At 41.5% G+C, this 22,283-nt stretch overlaps 1 long non-coding RNA gene and 1 pseudogene across 2 annotated transcripts; one reads left to right on the forward strand and one right to left on the reverse strand.

Annotated features, from left to right (window-relative positions):
• Positions 1-819: 819 nt before the first annotated feature.
• Positions 820-19,417, forward strand: LOC108170535 (uncharacterized). 2 transcript variants are annotated; one of them, XR_011579206.1, is made up of 3 exons: positions 820-1,274; positions 7,687-7,735; positions 18,552-19,417. It is a non-coding gene; the product is annotated as an uncharacterized lncRNA (long non-coding RNA). The 2 variants fall into 2 exon arrangements; XR_011579205.1 differs by lacking the exons at positions 820-1,274; positions 7,687-7,735 and adding an exon at positions 17,400-17,910 and having other exon boundaries at positions 18,552-18,609; positions 19,215-19,417.
• A 1,164-nt stretch (positions 19,418-20,581) lies between these two features.
• On the reverse strand, positions 20,582-22,283 carry LOC103419907 (UDP-glycosyltransferase 76E2-like; annotated as a pseudogene).

The following is a 22,283-nucleotide window of genomic DNA, read 5'->3' on the forward strand; positions in this document are numbered from 1 at the left end:
GCCGATGCGGGAGTGCCTTGATGTCGGGATTGTACGCCTCAATTCTAAGTCCTGAGGAGGCTTAAAACAAAACATGAGTGGACCAAGTTGTTATAGATAATACTAAAACAGTTATTCATTAACGTACTAACCCCCAAAGTTTATGAAGACTCAATAGTATAATATGTAATAGGTTTTTCGACCCATAAAACCTTCGTAAAACAAATATCATAGTGTGCTAAGTAGTGGTATCAGTATCACCTGAATATAGAACTCTTCATTCGCCCTAAGGTATATAGAACACATCATTTAGAACACTTCATTTAGAACACTTAATTTGTGATATCCCGTCCCCAGAATTTCACTATTCATTACGTATCTCGTAATTTAAATTCGTATTTCACGTTTACTTTATCTTTATTAGTTAATTTTAATTCCGTAAAGTTTGGGAATTAAATCGAATAGTTATCGGGTTTGAATTTTTGTAATTAATCTTTAAAATTTGTTGACCTTTCGAGCACAATTAATGTTTTCGAATAGATTTCAAAACCATGAACGCATAGGTGAAAGCCGTTTGCGAATCGAGATTATAACGGAAGAGTTATGGGTGTTCAGATTCGTGTTTTATTTTAAGTGAATTCTAACCTTGTGGGAGGGATGACTAATTAGACTAAGGGCAAGGAAGCCATGTGAGTGGCTGGGAAGAAAAAAAAAAGAAAAAAAAAAGCTGCCTAATGGCAGTGGGGAGAAAGAAAAAGAAAAGGGAGGTGCAGAGGGAAGAGGGAGGGCATTGGCTATCCAATCAGAGAAAAAGGGATGGATCAATCAAGAGAGGAATGAATGAGAGAAAGGAGAGGGGAGGAAATAGAGGGGATCCAACTAAAAACCCAGCAAAATCGGGCCACCATGACCCGTAGCCTGATCGGTGAGAATGATGTTTGCCGATGCCTTTTACGACATTTTCTCCAACAAATTGAAGCCACACATCACCTAGAATTACCCTAGCATCCTTTACCCCTCCAATTTCATCAAAAATCCTAGTTAATTGGGCCTTAATTCGTGATGAACTCCCCGACGGGTTCTTGAGGTGCATGGCGGTGATTTGCCATTCCCGAAGCCAACTCCATCAATTACCACCACCAATAGGCTCCCCTCAACCTTAGGAACAAAGCCCAAGCAGTGGTGGAGGCGTCGGAGCGAGTATGGAGATCGAATCGAAGCATACCCAATTCTAGGGTTCCGGCGGTTCGTGGGCGATTTCAGTTGTTTCCCAGACGAATTGGACTTTGGCCCAGGTATGAAATTTGTTCCCCTCATTGAGTTCTACTTGGCTGTAAAATTTGGTATTTTTGGAAATAGTTGATTTTTCCGACGAGTTGAGGTGGTCAGCCGCCGCATGTGGCGGCGCATGGGCCGAGACCCCACCTACCCTTTCTAGACTAATTTGGATACCTTGATTCCATATGTGATTTCTGATTGACGAAATTTCGTCATATGACTATAATTTTGATAGAGATCGCCACTTGGTCATTCTATGAATCGACGATCCGACCGTTGGATTGTCACCAAACTTTAATACATAATAGTACGTAATATTTAAGGACAATATGAACTTATGGATTGGGAATCCAATGTATGGATCTTCCTGAATTGGATTCGTACGTTTGTAAAAATCAAACGTTGACCGCCACTTGAATTTGCGATGAGCGGAGATCCAACCATTGGATCGTTCCGAAATTTTAGAATATTGTTCTAGAAGATAAATGAGACCCTTAGGAAGTTACAGATTTGACATCCATGGGCGAATGTTTCAGATTGACTTGTATAGGGTTGTGGATTCCACCGTTGACAGAGACTTGACTATATGTTACGAATTGATCTTAAATATTAAAATTAGTATTACTAGAGGCTATGTATGGCTTAGTGGGCCTATATTGGCGAGTGAGTTATTCCATATAGTATATACATCGGTTTACTTGCATGGGATGTCATATTGTGTTATATATGTGTTTATTTATCGGGTAAATTACATTTTACCACCTTAGGTTTGAGATCTATTTCAACCTCATACAACATCTTCAAAATATTTCACTTTCATACCTCAAGTACTATTTTATTTCAATATAATACATCCGTTACATTTTCCATCCATTGTTCCATTAAGAGCTGACGTGACTGCCACATTTATGCCATGTGGCTACATCATTTGTGCCACATGGCTAAAAATTAAATTTTTATGCATTTAAAAACAATTAATTAAAAAAAATGCCCAGAACCTCATCCCTTCCCCTTCCCCTTCCCCGCAACCCCCCACCTCTCTCTTCGACAATCTCCAGCTTTTCGTCTTCAGCCTCCGCCTTCTTCCAATACCATCAGGACCACCACTACTATAATCAGCAGATCCACAACCACCACCACCACCACTAATCAGCGTCTGTCCGGCCTTCTCCTCTCCATCTCAGTCTGTCCGGTTCTCCATCGACCATCACTCGATCTCTCCCAACCATCATTCGAACTGATCCATCTTCATTTTAAAGATAACACGACCAATTTTGATGCTGAAAAAGACCTGTATGTGCTCGCCGACATCGCATCTGGGATCGTTTCGCTGCAGCCTCCATAAAAACCAGGGAGAGAGTTAAAACATCGGATTTTTCCCATCGAACAAGTTGAATATGCGTAAATTCACTAATTCACTATGATGAAATCATTGGTTCAAATCAGTGGAGTCGAAGGCGAGTGGGTGAAACGAGCCTTGACCGCCCTGATTCGGCCTTGTGCTCACCAGCAGCGACAGAGAGCTGGGTTTCAATTGAACTTCCATGGCGACCCGCTCTACTCGAAAATCGTCAAAGTGGTGGATGTGGTTCGGAGAACTCGGGGAGAAATCAGACCTCGGGGAACCAACTGGACTGCGGCGGCAGGTTTGGGCTGGGCCTTCTAGGCCAAGGAGTGGTGGCAGGAGGTAAGGTAGAAGGAGAGAAGGAAGAGAGTGATTGCCCAGATCATTTTTTCAATTTTTTTTTTTGCTGAGTTGGCATGACGTGGCAGATGGATATCCACGTGTGCAAGTTTTGGAGGGAGTGGGCTGACATGTAATGGGGTCTACTACTGCCACATTAGCTCTTAACTGACTAATTGATGGAAAATGTAACGGATGTATTATATTGAAATAAAATAGTAGATAAGGTATGAAGGTGAAATTTTTTGAAGATATTGTATGAGGTTGTAATAGACCTCAAACATGAGGTGGTAAACTGTAATTTACCCTTATTTATCTTCTTGACAATACGAAAGATATGTATGTTAACTGTTATGACATTGTGAGCCTAAAATCCTATTAGAAGTGTTATGTAGAACATATAGGCTTAAGTGACATAGTAGTTAGTGGTCATGAGAAGTTGATAGTTCAGGTTCCTACGTTGTAAATCATAGGGATTGAGGTAGGGGTAGATTGTGAGTTGAATTGATTACACCAGGTAGCAGTGGTACTTGGATGGTCCTGCTTGGTATATCCGCGATAGGGGACCATACGTATTCTAGGGGTGATCATACTTGGTATATCCGTGATGGGTGATCACCGCCTGCACGGTTAGACTATGCTTATGGTCCTGCTTGGTTTATCTACAATGGGGGACCATACGCATTCTAGGGGTGATCATGCTTAGTATATCCGCGATGGGTGATCACCGCCTGCATGGTTAGACTATGCTTATGGTCCTGCTTGGTTTATCCGTAATAGGGGACCATACACATTCTAGAGGTGATCATGCTTGGTTTACCCATGATAGGTGATCACTACCTAGAGTTAGGACGTGGTCCTGCTTGGTATATCCACGATAGGGGACCACACGTTAGACTATGCCTATGGTTCTGCTTGGTTTATCCGTAATAAAGGACCATACGCATTATAGGAATGATCATGCTTGGTATATCCGATAGGTGATCACTACCTAGAGATATAGGGTACAATCATGCTTTGTATATCCGCGATAGGGGATTGTTAGGAGTGATCATGCTTGGTATATCAGCGATGGGTGATCACTGCCAGCACGTTTAGATTATGCTTATGGTGGGGGGCCATATGCATACTAGGTGTGATGATGATTAGTTGTACTTGGTACATTTCGATAGGTGATCCTATTTTGGTTGGATTTTGTTGAGTGGTCCGAAATCTCTACTCTTGCTCATTTCCATAAGTTAGACTAGAACCCTGGATTTGAGTGAATGTGAATTACCCACAACAGACCTTGTGAATATAAATTAGAATTATCAGGTTATTACTTGGAATCCAGGTAGGGAATTATGTAGAATTCCTTTATTAAATTTTATGCACGGTTATGTGATCTATTTGATTAATTAACGTAATTAAATGTTAATATCGTGTCTCCTTGATTCATGGAATGGGTTACTTGAGGTGATTGTGGAAGATGTTGAATATGATTATTATTAATACGATTAGATCAGTGATCAATATGACTAGAGGACTCTACTATGTTTTGTTAATTCTTTGATATATTACATGCTATGAATTGCGATTTTATGTTGAAACATAATGATTTATATGATGGATGAAATAGAAACCTTGATTGTCATATGGGTTTGTTATGTAGCTTGAATCAAATAATTCATGTTTGTCAAGTCTAAATGTTTGATTGAGGAATGCTATGCCTTTCGGCTTGAACGGACTGTGATATATGTCGAGTTGTAGCGAATGACGAACTAAGAATGACTTGATCATTGTTTAGGGTACGTAGGCAATCTAACGAGGTTAGATGCAGCCATAAAGTATACAAAAAAATTACTATGTGATTTGATTCTCGAGTTATGCTTTGCCATACCCCGGAGGCAGGGTAAGTTAAAGATACGGGTATTTGGAGACGTTACATGTCGATCTTTGATGAACGTTGGAATCGGGGTGTGACATCATTTAGAACACTTCCTTCAGAACACTTCATTTAGAACACTTCATCCGGAACACTTCATTCACTCGAAGGTATATAGAACTCTTCCGACAGAAACCATATAAATATCTTTCGCCTGTAGGACCTACACACGCCTGTCCAAAGCCAATATAAATATCATTCGCCTGTAGGCCCAACACACGCCCGGTCGAAGCCAATATATAAATAACATCGCTCATAGGCAGAAGAGTGATCACTAGATAAGCACAAAAATCATTGAACATAATATTTCTAAACATAAGTACATATATCTCAACGGAGCTCAGTAGCTCAAACATCATATCTCAAAACATCTTAATAGTATATAGTCATCCATCATATATACTACAAAGAATGTAAAAATCGATAAGGTATGGTATTCCAAAGTATTTTCAGTAAAGCATGATATCTCATAAATTGTATTTCTAGTTTACTCAATAACATTTCATAAAATCTAGCCATTAAATCATGTTTTTCATGTATGCATTTCTAATAAAAAAAATATGCATTTTAGAAGAGGTCCACTCACCTTACACCGTTGGCGAAGAAAACAAGAGAGGACGAAAATGCCATAAACAATTGCACCTAAGTACATAAAGGTACCAATTAATACATCTCTATCATAACAATTGAATTTCGGGAAACAGACGTCATAAACGGATTTAGGACGTCGAAAAACATAAAGAGGGACCTTGGGTACCTCCACACTACTGCGCATGTGCCCTCACGCACTGCCTAGATGGGTCACTGGAAAAGTCGTTGTCACAGCCGCTGCCGCCGCCCTGGACAGCGGAGCACAGTGTCTTTGGCTGAGGCACATGTGCTCCACACGCCGGCATAGGCCTACCCTTAAGTGCGCCTACGCGCAGACCCATGTGCGGCCTGGAGTCTGGGATTCAACCAGGTTTAAGCCGGATCCAGGTCCTAGGTTGGGCTTGTTTACTGGGCTGGGTTCAGTGGGTTTTGGGCTTAAAGGGCTTTTGGGCTTGGGTTCCTTAGGCTGAAGGCCCAAGCTTGCATGGCCCAAATGCCTGGTTCTTTTTGGGTTTTTGAGCTTAGGGAATGGGCTGGGCTTAGCTGTTTTAAGCTTATAACCCAGCCCAATGGATTAGACCAAAGGACTTGGGTTTCTGGGTTTGGGTCAGTTCCAATTAGGTTTGGGCCGAGGGTTTTGGACCGCAAGGTTGGCCTGGGTTCAATGGGTTTGTTCTGGGTTTGGGCCTAAGACTTAACTTGGGTTTTAGGCTTGGCCTAGTGGGCTGGACTCAAGATTGGCTCGGGTAGCTTGACCCAACAATTAGGCCAGGTTAGTGTTTCCGAGTCGGGCCTAGCCCATTTCCAAGCCGAGTCGGCCAGTTTTAATGAGGGAGAAAGCCGGAGTTTGCTCAACCCCAACATGTGACTAACACCTATCATGCAACATACCAAATTGAAGCCCAAGGAACAAGGAAGACAATTGTACCTATTTCAAGACTTGTGGTGGCCGGTGTTGGCTGGAAAGTGGCCTGGAAGCCACGGGTATTTGTCGGAATCTGGGAAAGTCTCCCCAAGTAGTTTTCTGCGTCCAATGGCCACCAAAACAACTCAAAAACGTCCCAAACTCACATATAAATACTATCCAAAAGGTTTCAAGGGATTATCTACATCGAGGATGAAAGAAACTCACCGGAGTTCAACGAGAAAGGGAATAAACAGTGGTCTCCGCCATTGTGGTGCACTACAGACCTGTCCTGGGTTCGAGGTCTTGCCTAGGAGGATCCTAGGGTGGTAGTGGTTTGTGGTGTCGCCGTCGTTGTGGTCTTTCTGGGGTGTCTGTGGCTAAAAAAAAGAGGTGAATGAAGAGAGAGACTTGTGAAAGGGGGAGATGAGAAAGGGGTCCAAGAGTGTGTACACGGGGAAAGAAAAAAGAAAGGAGAGGAAAGAAAAATGATTAGGTCGAGGGACAAAATCAAAGGGTGGGCCCTCTTGGGCACACCAACTAAGGCCATAAAATAATATTTCAAACAAATATCCCACAACCAAAATGAAATTACAACATTGCCCTTTCGTTCCTTAAATTCTGGGACGGGTCATTACAATGTAGACGTCTATGGCCATAGGACATAGTTGAGGATATCTATGTATATATTTCTTCTCTGGCGTAACCCAGAGTCATACAGCTTCACCTTCCGGTGATGGTACCTACCATGTTTCTTCACTAGCAAAACTCATTGTCGTACAACTTCATCTTCGGGTGATGGACAGGTACTGCCTTCGGGCGAATGAAGAGTGAGATATTTATGCCATACCCCCAACTTCACTGGCAAAACCAGTGTCAGACAGCTTCACTAGCCACGGCTAGTGTCGGTGTGTGATGTTATATGTTTCTTCTCTGGCGTAACCCAGAGTCGTACAGTTTCACCTTCAGGTGATGGGGCCTACCATGTTTCTTCACTAATGTAACCCAATGTCGTTTAGTTTCACCTTCAGGTGCTAGACAAATATTACCTTCGGGCGACTATGATATCCCTAAAGAGTACAGTATTGATGAGATTTATGGATTTGCCTTCGGGCGGCGATAGCAGCATTATTGAGCATTGTTTTACACGTACATGTTTTACGAATGTTTTCATGGCTTGTAGAGTTTTCAAAAAACTACTATGTAGTATTATTTATGTATGTTTTCAAAACAGGAGGTTAGTATGTTCATAAAGAAAATGGTTTCTTATTATTAGTATTATTATAAACTTTGGTCCACTCACATTTCTGTTTTGTGCCCTCTCAGGAGTTAGAATTGAGGCATTCGATCCCAACGTCAAACCATTTCCGCATAGGTATCTTCGAGCCCTTTAGGTGTAGAACCCACTTTCTTGGTAATCCCATTTATTTCATAATGATTCTTTTGCATTATTCTTGATTAGTTGTATGCTCTAAATACAGTTCTGCATTAGTATATTTCTTTTTAATCACATACTTTAATTTGCACGCATGTAAAAGTGGTTTCATCACCCTCGGGTGTCAGCCAACACGTGTCTATCCTGGTATTTGAGAATATCGGGATCGGGGCGTGTCAATTAAGTTGTCAAAAATTTTAAGCCTTAGGATCAAAACTAATACAATCTTATGGCTAGTATGCATTTGGTTCTCATGGGTCCTCAAAATCAAAACCTTAGAAGAGCATGACTCTTGTGAATAAAGACTAGATGCATATTAGCCACAAGATTGTATTAGTTTAGATTCAAAGACATAAAAACTTTTGACAACTTAATAAAGCAAAACAAAAAATTGACAAGTGATTATTTTCATTTTTCACTTTCATTGTGAATTGGCAAAATTGATCTAAAAAATTTGGATGTTGCACAAATCATAATCAAACGTAATAAAATTGTGAATAATTTTAATGTAAGGACTAGAGTCATGCTCTCCTAAGGTTTGGTTTTAAGGACTTGTGAGGACCAAATGCATTAAGCCACAAGATTGTATTCGTTTAGATCCAAAAGTTTAAAATTTTTGACAACTTAATTAATAAAGTAAAAAGTTACACTATGTTTGGATGAGGAAAATAAACTTAGAATTTGTATAAAAGTCAGAATTTATAAATTGACATGCACCAATTCCTTTGTTTGGATTCATAAACATAGAAATTTAGAATTTCCGCGTGGAAAAAAACTTGGAATTTGGGACCTCCAATTCCCAAGTTTAAATTCCATGTAAATAGGTGTCATTTCCCAATTTCTATGATTGAAAGTTTAAAAATAATAAATTACATATTCAATTCCATATTCTTTTAGGTTAATCAAACAAGAAAATTCACAAATTCTAGAAAATAAAATCTCGTCATTTCAATTACCGTCATTTTAAAATTCCTTAGTAATCTTAAATTTCTTCATCCAAACATAATGTAAATTATTTTTCTAATGGTTCATGAATTTTAAGTTCGTTTTGAATTATTAAACTGTCAAATATTTTAAATTTATGGTTCTAAACTAATACAATCTTATGACAATTATGTATTCAGTCATCACGGTCCACAAAATAAAGACTCTGGGAAAGTAGGACTGTAAGAACATTTCATGCACCAAATGGTCAATCATCTCGGTCAAATGGAATTCGTGAAAAATCATTTTGAGCTGAAGAAATTGCATGTTGGGCATCACTGAAAGATAGGGTTCTTTCTGTCGTTTATCCACTGCTCATCACAATCAGAGGGGGACCATATTTAACGTCTCCACCATAACTGTACGGAAAGGGAATGGTTGGGGTGGCAGCTTTCAAGTGCTGCAGTACCAGCCACCCAACTCCAAAGGGGTTATTCATGAAGGTTTTTCAATTATATATAATAAGAACATTGGAATTACAGGTTAGTGTCGAGAAGCAATGTACTTGAATGGCTGGCCACTTTCTCGAATCTAGCTAGTGGATGGCCTTAGGCTGCATTATTCAGTTAGTATATTTTGCATGATATATCGTTTTGTATTAGATAACTATAGGGTGTTGCAGTAGAACTGAATTAGATCCTTTTTCGACTTGTAACTTCTCTTTACTGTCAATTCTCTACTGACACGAAAATAGGCGACCCAGCTCAATTTACTTCTTGCACCAAGTCTCCAAGATCTTCCCAAAATTTCTCCTTCGAACTCGTATCCAACCCTACTTGAGGTGCGTACGCACTAATCACATTGATAAGTTCTTGTCCTATTACAATCTTGATTGCCATGATTCTATCTCCTACCCTCTTGACATCTACAACATCTTGTACCAAGGTCTTGTCATATGATCTCTTCTTAGCCAACACCTTCTTTAAGAAGAGAGAAGAACATGTGATCACCTACAAGAGTGGGTCGTCAAAAACACAAATAGATTTTCTTCTAATAAGGAAAGGGGATCGTATAACTTGTAAGGATTGCAAAGTTATACCAGGAGAGAGCGTGGCTAATCAACATCGCTTGTTGGTGATGGATGTACATATCAAAAGAGTAAGACAAAAGAACAAGACTTGGAAGTGCCCAAGGACTAGATGGTGGAATCTAAAAGAAGAAAAACAAGCCATTTTCAAAGAGAAGGTAATCACCCAATGTGTGTGGGATAGAGAGGGGGAAGAAAGCTTCAACATACAAGCTTTAACAAAAGAAAATTCAAAGAACTTAGCGAAGAAGGCTTTGGTGTATTTAACACAATACGTTGAAATGAAGGAAAGCTTATTTATTGATATCCCCGATAAGCTACAAATATGTACATATACATGAGTCAAAATAAGCACACAAGAGGGAGCCTTCATAAAGGTTGCTTAGGAGAAGTCTCAGCAGTCGGTAGAGCCCCAGAAAGAGAAGGCACCGGAGGGGGATCATTTGGAGCCTCAGTACTGGACAGAACCCTAGAAGGAGGAGGCATCAGAGGTTGATCATTTGGAGCTTCATTACGCGGTACAGCCCCAGAAGACGAAGGCAATAAATGCCTTTGGAACAAACCCACAAATCTCTGATGATCAAGTAAAACCTGACCATCAGTTTCCTTCATCTGGTCAAGCTTCCTCTTCATGTTTGTAGCATAGTCATGTGCGAGCCGGTGCAACTGTTTATTCTCATGCTTGAGCCCTCTAATCTCCTGTTTGAGACTCATCACTTCAGCCGCCAATGATTCAACTTGGCGGGTTCGAGCAAATAGGCGTTGGGCCATATTAGACACAGAACCTGCACACTGAACACTGAGAGCCAGCGAATCCTTAACAGCTAACTCATCAGACCGTTTGGAAAGTAGTCTGTTATCTTTGGGAGTGAGAAGGTTCCTGGCCACCACCGTAGCGGTCATATCATTCTTCATCACGGAATCCCCAACGGTAAGAGGACCAGTAGGGGAGACGAAGGATGGGCGCCATATGTTGTCTGGAGAAGGCGGGGCTGCCTCTTCAACAAGGTTCAAGTCAAAACGACGGTCGAAGGGGCCAGACATTTTCAAAGGTGTTGAAGAGAGAAGAGGTCGGACAAATCAAGATCTTAGAAGTGCAAGAATGAAGCTTCTACTGGTGGAGATTCAAGTGTGCTTTGGAACTTAATGCCAGCCCCTATAAAAATCTGCACTCGACGAAGCTTCAGAAATCGAAGAGGCGTTTGCTTTCTCAAAAGCTGGGCTGCTTAGAGATCACGAGGGTTGATCTCAGAAATCGAAGAGGCGTTTGCTTTCTCAAAAGTTGGGCTGCTCAAAGACCACGAAGGCCGATCTCAAAAATCGAAGATGCGCTCGCTTTCTCAAAAGCTGGGCTCCCCAGAGACCACGAGGGCCGATCTCAGAAATCGAAGAGGCACCTACTTTTCCAGCCTTTTCCAGCCTTGTCAGCACCTGTAACACGCACACTCAGTTTTGCGGAAATTATAGGCATTCTGTCAAAGACTTCTGGGGAAGTAGAAAACACATGAATCTTACTGTTCAATCACCCACTTCCCACACGCAACAATAGCTCATGGGTACCACAGATAACTTTGCCAAAGTTCTCTGCCAAAGTTGAGCACGTGAAGCTTGCAGCTCCCACTACATCGCTCTGACCAAGAAGGGTAAAAGAATAGCAAAGAAACAGCACTAACAAAGTTTAGACCCATAAATTTTGAAGGTCTAGCTACCATATTATTACCCACAAGGGTAAAGGAACAGTACCACTGCTGGATAATTGGAAAGTCCCTGTGTGTCAACCTCTGTGCTTCGTGGCAAGGTAGACTAGCAAACATGCCCAACCTTTACTCACATTCGAGAAAACACTCCCAATAAGATTGCTTGCTCCAAAATCGAAGAGGCACCGTCCTCCGAATCTCGAGAGCTAGACTCCCAACATGACTACTTTCTTAAAAATCGAAGAGAGGGTAAAGGAACAGTACCATTGCTGGATAATTGGAAAGTCCCTGTGTGTCAACCTTTGTGCTTCGTGGCAAGGTAGACTAGCAAACATGCCCAACCTTTACTCACATTCGAGAAAACACTCCCAACAAGATTGCTTGCTCCAAAATCGAAGAGGCACCGGCCTCCAAATCTCGAGAGCCAGACTTCCAACATGATTACTTTCTCAAAAATCGAAGAGACACTGCTCCCCGAATCTCGAGAGCCAGACCCCCAGCATGATTGCTTTCTCAAAAATCGATGAGGCATCGTTCTCCGAATCAATCGAAGAGGCGCTCGCTTTCTCAAAAGCTGGGCTGCTCAGAGACCACGAGGGCTGATCTCAGAAATCGAAGAGGCACCTACTTTTCTAGCCTTGTCAGCACCTGTCACACGCACACTCAGCTTTGCAGAAATTATGGGCATTCTGTCGAAGACTTCTGGTGAAGTAGAAAGCACATGAATCTTACTGTTCAATCACCCACTTCCCACACGCAACAATAGCTCATGGGTACCACAAATAACTTTGCCAAAGTTCTCTGCCAAAGTTGAGCACGTGAAGCTTGCAGCTCCCACTACATCGCTCTGACCAAGAAAGGTAAAAGAATAGCAAAGAAACAGCACTAACAAAAGTTTAGACACATAAATTTTGAAGGTCTAGCTACCATATTATTACCCACAACTGTAAAGGAACAGTACCACTGCTGGATAATTGGAAAGTCCCTGTGTGTCAACCTCTGTGCTTCGTGGCAAGGTAGACTAGCAAACATGCCCAACCTTTACTCACATTCGAGAAAACACTCCCAATAAGATTGCTTGCTCCAAAATCGAAGAGGCACCGTCCTCCGAATCTCGAGAGCCAGACTCCCAACATGACTACTTTCTCAAAATCGAAGAGAGGGTAAAGGAACAGTACCATTGCTGGATAATTGGAAAGTCCCTGTGTGTCAACCTTTGTGCTTCGTGGCAAGGTAGACTAGCAAACATGCCCAACCTTTACTCACATTCGAGACAACACTCCCAACAAGATTGCTTGCTCCAAAATCGAAGAGGCACCGCCCTCCGAATCTCGAGAGCCAGACTCCCAACATGATTACTTCCTCAAAAATCAAAGAGACACTGCTCTCCGAATCTCGAGAGTCATACCCCCAGCATGATTGCTTTCTCAAAAATCGAAGAGGCATCGTTCTTCGAATCTCGAGAGCCAAATACCACAAACCACTTTTTCAAAGTGCTCTGACAGAGTTAAAACATGTGAAATTGGCAGCTCCCACTACCATGCTATGACCAAGCAGGGTAAAGGAATAGCATTACTACTTGTTGTTAGGGAGACTCCTATATATGTCGACCTCCATCCCCAACGGACAGGCAGACCTGCAAAAATGCTCAACCCTTCATCATATCTGATAGGGCACTCCCAACGAAGCCTTTCGAAATATTCAGCTTTCTTTCCCCCCGATAATACCTCTGCAAACAAGCTATACTAGAGCAAGAATATCTCATATCATTAGGGTTAAAAGCAAGAGTATCCCATATCATGCTTTTTCCCTATCTTTTCTTTTGGCCTTGTTTTTACCTGCAAGACAAGGAGAAAGAGAGCAATCAGTCAGCACTTGGAATCAAGCTTCCAGCCAGGAACTGACTGCCTGGAACCCCTTACCTGATTACTTACCTGGCATTGCTCTCGAGTACTCATCTTCAACATCTTATGTTTCCAGGGAAGATTCTGCATCTGCTTGAGGAACAGATAGGGCAAGTGCGAAGGATACAAGGAAGCATGTGGAGACAAGCGTAACAGCACACGTGCCGATACATTCATTACTCTGTCAAAAGCAAAAGTATCCCATATCAGCAGGGTGGAACGTACTCTAGATTTGGTGGACTTGTTTTGACCCTCAAATTCTTCAGTCGGCCTTATACTCTGGAGGAAACCAGAAAACCCTCCAGCTCAGTTCAAGAATAAGCCTGTGGAAAGTTACTTCTTCAAAAGCAAAAGTATCTCATATCATCTCTTCTCATTTTTCTTCTCTTTATCCTTCATGCTGCTGCAAGATGGGGAGAAGGTGAACAATCAGTCGGAGCTCTGATTGCTTACCTTGTCTGTCACCTCTTTCAGCAGACCCCCTAGCTCGGCGACTTGGGGGACTCCTACTACATGGTTTGTATCGCGCTTGACCAAGCCTGAAACTACAAGTAAGCTTCAAGTGAAATTGATACATTACCTTGTGCATCTCCACCAGTTAAAGATACCACCCCTGGATGGAGGAAGAGTACTTCCAGAGAAGATGCCACATCTACCTATGAGACAGATAAGGCAAGTCAAGACGACACCACACTCCGATACTTAGAAGTTTCGTGATTACGAGATCATTCTCCCACAATATTTCCTAATGTCATTTGTACTAAATCATTCACTTGTACTCACTAAATGAGAGCTTGAACCTATGTACTTGTGTAAACCCTTCACAATTAATGAGAACTCTTCTATTCCGTGGACGTAGCCAATCTGGGTGAACCACGTACATCTTGTGTTTGCTTTCCTATCTCTATCCATTTATATACTTATCCACACTAATGACCGGAGCAATCTAGCGAAGATCACAAAAAGCGATCGTTTTCGCTACCTAGGATCTATCTTGCAAGAGAACGGAGAATTAGATGGAGATCTCAACCATAGAATACGAGCTGGATGGAAAGAGTGCATCCGGCGTGTTGTGTGACCGTCGTAGGCCACTGAAGCTCAAGGGAAAATTTATAGGACGGCAATAAGGCTAGCGATGTTGTATGGCACAGAATGTTGGGTGGTGAAGCATCAACACGTACACAAAATGGGTGTAGCGGAGATGATGATGCTTCGTGGGATGTGTGGGCACACGAGAAAGGATAAGATTGGGAATGAGGATATCCGAGGTAAAGTAGGAGTAGCCGAAATTGTAGGAAATATGAGAGAAAATCGGCTCCGGTGATTTTGAACATGTGCAAAGAAGGCCGACTGACGCTCCGGTTCGAAGATGTGACTACGGGACAGAGGTTCAGGGCCGAAGGGGTAGAGGAAGACCTAGGAAAACTTTGGAAGAGACTCTAAGAAAAGACTTAGAGTACTTGGATCTAACGGAGGACATGACACAAAACCGAGCGCAATGGCGTTCTAGGATTCATATAGCCGACCCCACTTAGTGGGAAAAGGCTTTGTTGTTGTTGTTGTTGTTGTTGTTGTGGTTGAAGCGCACTTTGTTTTGTTGAATAATAGAATGTGCTGTTTCATCTGGTCTCTGCTTCTCTGTCTATTGTTCCACCATGAATGGCCATGCCAAGTTACTACTTTTGGCATTTCTTCAATTCCTGGAATTCAAACTTGTATAGTTTCAAATGTAAGGGGGTACCTTCGTTAGACAAGCGACGCCATTGTTCAAGAATCAATTAGAAATGTTTTGGTTATAGGACTCTTCTGGTTTCCCTTAAGTACTAGTCCAATTGCTTCGATACCTTTCCGAAGGAGGAGGTTGGACTTTATTCTATCGGAATTCCACTTCCGGGGTAACCTCGTTTTGTGTCGGAGTGTGAAAAGTTTGTGTCTTTGGGTGATTAAATTTATGACATAGGTGCGTGTTCTGTGTTTTCTACTTTTTGTTTCTTAATAAAATTCACTTGTACTATCGAGTTTGTTCAGAATCTTGTAAATTTAGTTCTTTTGTATGATTACAATATGTTCTTAACTTTAGATCAAGCCCACCTTATTTTCAAATCCCGATGTGTCCGGGATTGTGTTCATCTACTTTGTATCATACAAAATATCATGAATGATGAAGCTATAACTGATTTTGCTGATTTAGTATGGAATTGGATGTTACTCTGTTTATAGTATGAACGATGAAATTTACAAATGTAGGTAAGACTAGTTGATTATACTAGTGTGTTTGTTCCTTTGCAGCCAAGTTCAAATTCTCATCCTCGTAAATATGACTAGTGTAATATCTCTTTGTGTCAAAACAAAATATGTTGATCCTTACATATGGTTGGCATATCATTGGGACTGCTTCAGAGATACTCTCAACGGTTGAAATCCAACCGCAATGGCTCTAAAACCGTCCAACTTCCTTGTGTGCCGGGACTTGATTTCAGGGTGCCCATTTCACTGTTGGCCAGACCCCATGCCATTATATAAGTCTTGACTGTCCATGAAAGCTATGCTTCCTAGGCTTACATAGCTAACAGAGAGTTTTGTGCTTGTTTATCGAACCATGACATACAGCTCTGGCCATCTTTCAACAAGCTTATAGACAGGGATGGAACAGTTTCGTGCAGAGGACCGATAGGAAACAATGGAATTTGATACTCTTGCTGGAGCCTTGCCAGTGATGATTGTTAGAGGCAGTCCATGCTGTTCCAAATGATAGCTGAAGCCTGAAGATGACCTTGAATCGTGGGCTTTCGCTACTAGTTGCAGCAAGTCGTCCAAACATTTGAAGTTGCTAATGGGTAGATCTTTAAATCTGAGGGGTTGAAGTCCTGGTAAGCATCGTAGAATCTGTACTCCGATAGGTCAAGCATCGGAGATCTTAAGGTTAGTTTAGACATTGGCAAAAATTACGAAAACCAGAGTCATCCATTTCCCGTAAAAGGGTTAAAATGGTAATCAGTTAGTTGATCGATATTATGTATTTACATCTCATAGTTTATGTCAAGACAGAAGTCGAAAAGTTGAGATGTCTGATTGTTACCTTGAATTGGAATGTAACCATGTTTTAGGAGCCTAGGAATTGCTTGGTAAGTCAGCGTGTTTGCGGCACTGCTAGTAATCAATATGATGCTAGGCAACCCTATATGATTAGCCAACTCTTCTGAATCCGAGCCAATGACTCCTGCAGTGGGGCTTTGTAGTGGCGTTAAAGCCTGATATCGCAGCTACAAAGTTGTAGGACGAGGCATTTTGCTCACATAAACCATCGGACATCCTGAAGAAGTCGAAATCAGGGTAGTCCGATGGGTTGAGAAAGTTGAACACGGTAAGAGAGACTGATGTCGAAGCCTTGGAGACCAGTTGAAGCATTGGAGTTATGTGCCCTTGAAACGTACATGGAACCAGTACCAATCTCTGGCTCATACGTTGTTTTTCCATTGCTCTTAAGATTTGTGTAGCTATAAGGGAATACTTCAACTAAGTTGGATCCTCATTCCTTGTAGCTTATAAAGTAGGTTGCATAGAAAAGTCAGTTCTCAGTCCTTTGTATGGATGATTAGGATGCTAATTAAGTTGGAAATTAAGGATATCAACTAAATTTCCTAGAAATTGGACAACCGTCTTACGTTGAAGAAGTGTCCTTATATTAAAATAATATAGAACACCTTAGGGGTATGATTTGGGAAAAACATATTGGGAAGGAAATTCGTTGGTAGACAATTGGCTTTATGAAGTAATCGTAAAATGTAAGGAGTGGTGTTATATCCACTCCTATGTCTTATCTCCCCACTCACCTTATATTTACACCCACCATAAAAAATGAAGAAAAAAAATGCTCTTATTCCCACTCACCATTATTTCCTAAATAACTCTTTCTGTAAAACATAGTTATAATTTAAAAAATAATTATCCTTAAACAAATAACCAAACAACTCCAAATTTCACCACCCCCAACACCCAGCTGCCCTCCTCGGTCGCCAACCATCACAGCACTACCACGTTCCGAAAACCGCTCCAGTGCCCATCATGTTAAACCCCACCCCCATTTTTCATCTTATTTCTATTTTTTCCCCTAGAACATATTTGTTATCTATCAATTTAGTCCCTTATTCTCTTTTAATCCTAACCTTTGATCTAGAAATGTTGTCTCTCTTAGACTGCCATGTGGCAGCTCTCAGATCTCTCCCTTCTTCCCTCTCTTCCCGAAACACATCTCAGAACCTCTCTCTTTTTCTGTTTCTTCTCTCTCTCTCTAACTCTCAAAAACTCTCACACTCTCTAAGCTCCGAGAGCTTCTCTCTAACTTTCACCTCACTTCCTTCACAAATCAAACCCCAAAAACCATATATTTGGAATCCTTGAGACCTAACGAACTCAATGGTACCCTTGCATGCGCCATCTGAGCACCGTGGGTTTTTCTGTCATTGAAGCCGAGAGCTTCAAAGCTCTAAAACTCCAACCCAGGTAAAGATTGTGTTCCTTCTTCAAATTTCTGGGATTAATCATGTTATTTGTGTTGGTTTTAAGGTCAAAATCGAGGGTTTTGACCTTACCTTTTCTCTATGCCAAAAACCCGGTTCCGACGACGAACTCCGGCGAGTTCGTAGGTGTGTGTGTGTACAAGTGTATGTGTGTGTCCGTGTGTGTGTATGCGAACTGTGGGTGTGTGTGAGCATGCTGTGCATGCCGTGTATACTGTGCGTGTATGTATGTGTATGTGCAAGTGTGTATGTGCGTGAACCGTGTGTGTGTGTGTGTGTAAGTATGCATGATGTTGTGCGTGTGTGTGATTATATATATATATGCATGATGCTGTGCGTGTGTGTGATTATATATATATATATATATGCATGATGCTGTGCGTGTGTGTGATTATATATATATATATATATATGCAAGTGTGTGTGTGCAGCGCATGCTTATGCATGCTCTGTGTGTGTGTGCGTGCAGTGCATGCTTTGCATGTGTGTGTGTGTGGGTGAGTATGGGTTGGGCTCCAACCCAAACCACCTCTTGATCCTAACCTATCCAAATCCAAGGCCCATTTCCATTTCCTAGAATTATATTGTTGGGTAGTTTGATTAACTGTACGTTCTTGTACTTAGGGGCAATCATCGCAACGTTTCTGTCTTCGCTAGTGGCGCAGCTTTTGACGGAGTATTTGTGAGTGGACCACCTTCGAAAATTGCATGTTTTATTGATAGAATTGCATAATTTAATAGCATGCCTTACAGAATTATTTGATTTGAGGATCGATGAAATTATGCTACGAAGTTGTATTTTAGAGATGAATTATGTTTTGTGCGTACCTAGTGAACACTATGCCGCCTGGGGCGAGGATCTGGTGTTGGCATTGAGGCCAGGAGAAATAATCCCTAGCGAAAGGCTGAGGGACACGGAGACAGGCATTGGGCCGGGAGGGAGATATCTCTGGCTACGGGCACAGAGACTGAGGTGCAGGCATTGGGCCGGGAGTATTATTATTCAGTGCACTCACTAGCAGCACAACTTGTGTTATGCTTCCTGACATGATTTCTTATATGATTTATGATACGATTTCTGAGATTGATTTGCAGAATGAGATTGAGTTGCAGAGAGATATATGAAATTATTTTTATGGCATGCTACAGTTTTCTGAAAAGCTTATCACTTATTATTCTAGTAGTTTTCATTATTAAATTGTGGGGGTTAGTATGTTCATAACTGTTTTCGTACTATGTATGTATATAAACTTGGTCCACTCACCCTTGTTTTGCGCCCCCATTCAGGACTTAGGATGAAGGCACATAACCCCGGCATCAAGGTACTTCCGCAGCGGCATCTTCGAGTCCTCTCGGGGTAGGACCCACTCATTTGTTCATTCAATCTTATCTTAGTTCTTGTTAGTGACTAGGTTTAGTTATATGCTCTGAACACGTTCCCAAATTGTTAATTCATTGTTTTTAAATTCATAACCTGTATTTATTTCTTATTCTTAGCTTTTGTATCAATTAATGGCTTTCGTCACCCCCGGGTGTCGGCCAGCACGTGTCGGTCCTGGTATTCGGGGAATATCAGGGTCGGGGCGTGTCACATCACCCAGCAGCCCTCCTCAGTATAACTATTATTATGTGGCAATATATGATTTGTTGGTCTTTAGATCTTTGAAAGTCATTTTATACAAGGATAAAATTATCAATAAAATTATTATTTTAAGTGGATGGAGAGATCAGACATTGGGGTGGACTTAGTAGCACTCAATGTAAATAAACAAACATAGATAAAAGTATAGCCAGTTCAATGCGAGAGAAAATAATGTTAGGGCAATCTTTGATTCCCTTTTAAAAAAAAAATTAAAAAAATAAAAAAACCTTCCGTAGAGTAGCCACATTACGATTGGTGGGTGAGGCCAAATGGGAAAAGAGTGTGTTGTGTGTGCGGGCAGATGGTAGAGCTGCCATGCTATGGTTGGTGGGTACGTAAGATCAATGCGGAGAGCACAATTATGTGTGCTGGAAGATGGTCATGTGGTAGGGATGCTCGCAATGAAATTTTTCTCCAAAAGATGGATGGATAATTGTCTATTGTTTTGTATATTCGGTTACACAATACCTTCTGTTGTTGGGTTACTGAACTAAGGCAACTCACATTGTTGTCCTCCTCACAGCCATATGTGATGTTTGGGTACAAATTGTTTGGGTTGTGCATACAGCAAAAGGTCGTACCCAGTGCACAAGGCTCCCGCTTTACGCAGGATCTGGGAAAGGTGAATGTCGGCTAGCCTTACCCCCATTTATGGAGAGGCTGCTCCCAAGTTGTGCATACAGCAAACCTAACTAAATTAAAGCCAAAATCTAGTTGGAGCCTTTTAGTACCCTGTCTCTAACTGAATCAACCACGCCTATTAATTTGGTGGAATGAATCAATGAAACAAGAGCAGAGAAGAGCAACATTTTTTATCTATGATTTGGTGGGGAGATGTTCTGCTCGTCACTGGATGTATACAATTGTGTCAATGACTCTATATAATAAAGTGACGAGGAATATATACAGACACAATGGTGTATACATCTGGCGACAAACAAAAGTTGGTTTGGATTTGGAATCATATCAACATGCTCCATTCCTTAAGTTCTGGATTTGTGTTACCAACTAATGCATAACAATAGGACACTTTATTCAAATTTGAGGTGGACTACAAAGAAATTCTTTCTTGCATCCATCTGCAGGAAACTTTTTTTAAGGTTGTGGTAAAATACATATATTTAAAGTGACATGATAAGTTCTACAAGCTTATTCAAGAATTTGTAGGAAGAACCACCATTCCTTAAAGAAACTTCTATTTTCTCCTTCAAATCCTTGGCCCTAACCCTCATCACCTCCCCATCAGCATCTACCATCAGTTTCCTGACAGCTCTCTCAATCTCTCCTCTCTCTAACTCATTGTCTAAATGTAGCCCTACTTTCCATACTTGGCTAACATACCTTGAATGCACCTTCTGATCGCCAAAAGACGGCAGGCATATCATTGGAATCCCTTCTGACAAACTCTCTAGCGTTGAGTTCCAACCGCAGTGGCTCCAAAACCCTCCTACTGCAAGATGGGACAAAACTTCCCTCTGGGGTGCCCATTTTACAATGTAACCGCGTTCTCCAATCGCTTCTACGAAACCTTGAGGCAATAGCTCAATCCCATCTGAACCACTTACTGAGCCAGGTCTTATCACCCATAAGAAAGGCTGCTTGCTGTTAGCCAATCCCCAAGCCATTTCTGTGAGCTCTTTCTCACTGATGGATGCTACACTTCCCAAGCTTACCTAGATAACCGAGTTGTTAGATTGCTTGTCGAGCCACGCAATGCAGCTGGTGTCCACTTCTAGTAAGCTACTAGAAGCTGCTGCTTCAATCTTGTGTAAAGGACCTATGGAAAACTTTGGAACTGGGCATTGTTGCTGGATCTGTGCTAGTGATGATTGTTCAAGACAATCAGTGGTGTTCCAAACGATTGCTGATGCAGTCCTAACATCGCATACATTAACGACTAGTTCTGAGTACTTTTCGAATGTGTCAAAGTTGGAGGTGGGTAGATCTTTCAACCTGAGGGGATGAAACCCGGGCACCGGACTCAATGACTGAGAGACTGCAAAGCCAATGGTGTTGTGTTCTTAGTTATAAGTAAGAAAAACGAATATCTGGGATAGAATAGCTTTTGCAGAATGATAGACATAGTAACTGTATTCTGATTAGTAAATATATGGCACATATATACCTGGGAATGGGATGTGACCTTTTGAACGAAGTTGTAGGACAGCAGTACGAGCTAGAAAATTTGTAACGCTGGTAGTTCGTAACATGATATTTGGGATGTTTAGATCCTTAGCCACAGCTTCGGTGAAGTACATAAAGTCATCATAGATAACGCAGGTGATTTTGTTCTCGGGTTCCTGTTCCATAACTTGAGTCAAGCGTTGTCGGAAACTCGCTTTGCAGTTGGCATTTATAGCCAGCAGAATGGCTACTAAATTCCCAGATGAGATCTCTTTAGCAGTCAAGCCATCTTGTATTGGAAAGAAGGTAAAATCCGGGTGGTTTGAAGGGTTAGGGGAGTTGAATTGGGTGTGAATAAAAGTGATGGAAAAGCCCCTTGAGTGAAGGAAGGAACCCAGCTGAAGCATTGGACTTATGTGACCTTGTAATGGACATGGGAATAAGACCAACCTGTTACTCTGTGTTTCCTTTTCCATCTCCCTCCTTCCCTCTTTCTCTTCTCTCTTAGAGACACACACACACACACACACTAAACGTTACAGTAATTGCAATTCTATTTCTTTGATTGCTTCATTGAAACCCTTGGAGCT

Source organism: Malus domestica, chromosome 03, assembly GCF_042453785.1.
Source record: "Malus domestica chromosome 03, GDT2T_hap1".
NCBI classification, from domain to species: domain Eukaryota; kingdom Viridiplantae; phylum Streptophyta; class Magnoliopsida; order Rosales; family Rosaceae; genus Malus; species Malus domestica.